At 53.2% G+C, this 3,945-nt stretch overlaps 2 protein-coding genes, 1 long non-coding RNA gene and 2 other non-coding genes across 5 annotated transcripts in view; 3 read left to right on the top strand and 2 right to left on the bottom strand.

The window, feature by feature from the left end:
• Positions 1-1,821: 1,821 nt before the first annotated feature.
• Positions 1,822-2,395, bottom strand: LOC105517490. The gene is made up of 2 exons (XR_001002677.1): positions 2,312-2,395; positions 1,822-2,136 (listed from the first exon to the last, which is right to left on the bottom strand). It is a non-coding gene; the product is annotated as an uncharacterized LOC105517490 (long non-coding RNA).
• Positions 2,396-2,889: 494 nt separating this feature from the next.
• TRNAY-GUA lies at positions 2,890-2,980 on the top strand. Its single transcript is given in 2 exon segments — positions 2,890-2,926; positions 2,945-2,980. It is a non-coding gene; the product is annotated as a tRNA-Tyr (tRNA).
• Positions 2,981-3,001: 21 nt separating this feature from the next.
• Positions 3,002-3,945, bottom strand: part of OST4 (oligosaccharyltransferase 4 homolog (S. cerevisiae)) — a 20,197-nt gene continuing 19,253 nt past the window's right edge. Inside the window, exon 3 of the mRNA XM_011950056.1 lies at positions 3,002-3,282. The gene's annotated coding sequence lies outside the window, so the exon portion shown is untranslated. The remainder of the gene's footprint in view (positions 3,283-3,945) is intronic.
• TRNAA-AGC lies at positions 3,317-3,389 on the top strand. The gene has a single exon. It is a non-coding gene; the product is annotated as a tRNA-Ala (tRNA).
• AGBL5 (ATP/GTP binding protein-like 5) overlaps positions 3,774-3,945 on the top strand; it is an 18,327-nt gene continuing 18,155 nt past the window's right edge. Inside the window, exon 1 of the mRNA XM_011950033.1 lies at positions 3,774-3,893. The gene's annotated coding sequence lies outside the window, so the exon portion shown is untranslated. The remainder of the gene's footprint in view (positions 3,894-3,945) is intronic.

The raw sequence follows: 3,945 nt of genomic DNA, 5'->3' as shown, positions 1-3,945 counted from the left end.
TGGTCTCATATAATCAATTAGAAACTATTCCCTTCTTTTCTATTTTTTCGAACGGTTTGAAAGGATTGATGGTACCTTCATTTTGGTGTTACCTTCATTTAGTGATCTGAGAAAAAGAAAGGACTGGTGTAAATTATTTAAATGTTTGCTAGCATTCACCCTGAAGCCTTCTGATCCTGGACTTCTATCTGTTGAGAGGTTTTTTGTTGTTGTTGTTTATTTGTTTTTTGAGATGGAGTCTTGCTCTGTCTCCCAAGGTGGAGTGCAGTGGCACGATCTTGGCTCACTGCAACCTCCGCCTCCTGGGTTCAAGCGATTCTCCTGCCTCAGCCTCTCAAGTAGCTGGTATTACAGGCATGCGCCACCACATCCAGGTAATTTTTTTACATTTTTAGTGGAAAAGGGGTTTCCATGTTGGCCAGGCTGGTCTCGAACTTCTGAACTCAGGGGATTCACCCGCCTCGGCTTCCCAAAATGCTGGGATTACAGGCGTGAGCCACCGCGTGCGGCCTTTTCCTTGAGACAGAGTCTCTCTCTGTCTCCCTGGCTGGAGTGCAGTGGCATAATCTAGGCTCACTGCAATCTCCGCCTCCTATATTCAAGCGATTCTCCCACCTCAGCCTCCTGAGTAGCTGGGATTACAGGCGCGCGCCGCCATGCTTGGCTAATTATTTTTGTATTTTAGTAGAGACGAGGTTTCACCATGTTGGCCAGGCTGGTCTCCAACTCTTGAACTCAGGCAATCCACCCGCCTGGGCCTTCCAAAGTGCTGGGATTACAGGTGAGAGCCACCGCGCCTGGCCATGAATGCCATTTTTTGATAATGAATAATAAAAGTTATGCATGTGGAGAAAAGAAAGATCAGCCTGTTACTGTGTCTATATAGAAAGAAGTAGACATAAGAGACTCCATTTTGTTCTGTATTTGAGATGCTATTAATCTATGACCCTACCCCCAACCTTGTCCTTGCAACAGACATGTGCTGTGGTGACTCAAGGTTTAATGGATTTGGGGCTGTGCAGGATGTGTCTTTGTTAAACAAGTGCCTGAAGGCAGCTTGCTGGTTAAAAATCCTGCCCATCCCTGGGCAATGGAGCATTTCTGTGTGAGACCCGATTGTATGCTCTGTTTACTGTTTACTGAGATAGGAGAAAACCGCCTTAAGGCATAAGGTGGGACTTGCTGGCAAGACTTGCTGGAGCAGTGCTGCTAAAAGGTTTATGGACATGTTTGCATATGCGTATCAAGGCACAGCATTTTCCTTTGAGCTTACCCATGTCACAGAGATCTTTATCCATATGTCTTTCTGCTAATTTTCTCCCTACAGTGATCCTATTGTCCTGCCACTCTCTTATCTTTAAGATGTTAAAGATAATTATCAATAAATACTAAGGGAACTCAGAGACCGGTGCCGGCGTGGGTCCTCTGTATGCTGAGCGCCCGTCCCCTGGGCCCACTTTTTCTTTCTCTATACTTTGTCTCTGTGTCTCATTTCTTTTCTCAAGTCTCTGGTTCCACCTAACGAGAAACGCCCACAGGTGTGGAGGGGCAGGCTACTCCTTCAGTGCAGATCTTCTATATTCTTCTATCTAAATGTTGACACACCTTTATATCTAGAAATTTCGGAAATAAAGCTCAGCCCGAGAGAACCCATCAAATGCTGGAGCTGCAAGGGGCTAGAAAGCATCACCAGACCTGGATTCGCGGGCGATGTTGGCTCAAGGTAGCACAGGACGTTGGCCCAGAGCTGGAAATTGAGGCCAGGTCTCCTGGCACACCCACTCCACAGGACAACCAAGCAGGGCTTCACGGAGGAGTTGAGGTTTGGATTTATATCTGTTGTTAAAAACCCGGTGAGCAAAAGACTGTGGAAAAAACACATGGAAAAGACAGGCGAAGGTGTAAGCTGGCTAGTGACAGAGATGGGGGAACCCGTGGGGTCACTCGACCCCACGCAGGACACTTAGACATCCACAGTGCCGGGGGAGAGGCCCCAGACGAGGCAGAAGACCCTTCCCCGGCCCTGGGGAACCCAAGATTTCCGAGAGTAAGCAGACCTGTGCAAAAACCTAAAAGGGAGACCAGTGGCCTGTACCGGGCACTGCAAGGCCGCCCCGACCCCGACCTCACATGGGTCTCGGAGGCTTCAGGGACCCACCGGGCCGCGCGCCCCCCACCTTCCCAGGTCTACCGCAGGGGAATCCTCCAGGCTTGCGAGCGCTTCCGAGGGCAGGAAAACCTGTGCTGCAGCCCCGCCGCCCTCTCCTGGCGCGTAGCCCCCTCCCCGCGCCTTCAGGCCACGCAGCCAGGCCCGCGATCCCAGGGCGGCCCATGGGGGTCGGCGCCGCCGGATCCCGCGCCGCGCCGAAGCCTGCAGCGCCCCGCGGTCACCGTCACTGGTCAGGATGAATAGAGCCTGACAAAACCTGAGTTAATTGGCCGAGCGAATGTCCTTCGCGTCAGGAGAACACGCCCGGAGAAGCCGAGGGAAATGTGGAGCAGGAGCAGCCAAAGTGGCCCATCGGCTCTCGAGCAGGGTTTGCGCGTCGCGGTCGCAAAGCTCCTGTGAGTGCAGGCACCACGGCACAAGCGCTGCACCGGAGCTCCAGGAGGCGGCGGCGGGCTGGGCGTTAGCCATCCTGGAGAAACCACCGCGGGGCGTTGGGAGCATTTTGTTAAAAAGCCGGGAAGCTCAGGGCCGGTGTGGCCTTCGTTCTGGGCTGAGAACCTGAACTTTGGGCAGCTTCCTTTCCTTGCCTTTGGGTGTCTGGCTTCTTCAGCTCGGTGAGGCCCCGGCAGTTTCCTTCAGCGGGAGAAGGCAGTGGTCATGACTGGATGAGATTGCGGTAAGCATTAGAGGGCTGTCAGTAGCACGTTACCGCGGCGGAGCCTTCGATAGCTCAGTTGGTAGAGCGGAGGACTGTAGTGGATGGTAACTGTGGCAATCCTTAGGTCGCTGGTTCGATTCCGGCTCGAAGGACTTCGTGTACCATTTTTAGCCTCAATTTAATCAAATTGTCTCATAAGGGGAAAGGCTTAGAGGCCTCCCGTGACTTAGCATGAGTACTGCCCTTAGACCAAAGGACTCACAGTAGTATATAGTATACTGTAACGCTCTTTGTGCGTTCAGCGTAAATGTGGTAACGTGTTTTAGAATGAGGTTTTCTGCTTAAGCACACAATTATATGCCTGCTTTTTAGAATCTTGCATATGGATGATACTATGCTAAATAAATGTCCTGAACTGCGGTTTATCCGCTGGTCAGTGAACTCTGCAGGGAACCTGTAAGGCAAAGGGAAGCAACCAAGCAGCAGGCGGGGGATTAGCTCAAATGGTAGAGCGCTCGCTTAGCATGCGAGAGGTAGCGGGATCGATGCCCGCATCCTCCACTCCACATTTTGCGTCCCTCTCACTAGAGAACACAAAATGGAGGGATTCCTAGCGCAATGGGCAAGGTGTTTCATTTTAGAGATACAACACTGTTAAGCGATAAGGTGCTTCACACGATGTTTTTATTTCGCAGTTGAGTCCCAGTTTCTGCCACTTTATCTTTCCCGCCTCCTGGCAGGCAGGCCGTTAACCGTCTTACGGAAAGTCGCCGCTAGAACCCTTCGGCCGCGCCTGGCCGCCAGTCCCCAAACGACAGTTGCTCAGGTACCCACTAACGTGCGAGGAACCCTGCGAGCTGACCAATGGTAGCGAGCTTTACTGGGCGGGTCGCCAGCTGCAGCCGCGGCCAATAGGCGAGAGACTTCTTGTTTCCTGGCAGAGCGGGGTCCCGGCACCGCGGCGCTCGGGTGTTTTTGGGGACCCGGGTGGAGGGTCCGGGTGCTGGGGCCCGAGGTGCGGCCTCGCTAGCGGGAGAGGGAGCGGGATCACCGGCCCGGAGAGAGGTGAGGGGCTCTGCGCGGACTACGGGCCTTGCCAGCCCCGGCCCCGCCAGCC

The sequence above is a fragment of the Colobus angolensis genome, unplaced genomic scaffold (genome assembly GCF_000951035.1).
Source record: "Colobus angolensis palliatus isolate OR3802 unplaced genomic scaffold, Cang.pa_1.0 Scaffold109, whole genome shotgun sequence".
NCBI lineage: Eukaryota > Metazoa > Chordata > Mammalia > Primates > Cercopithecidae > Colobus > Colobus angolensis.
Note: the sequence above shows the minus strand (reverse complement) of the source record. Positions and strands in the feature narration are given on the sequence as shown.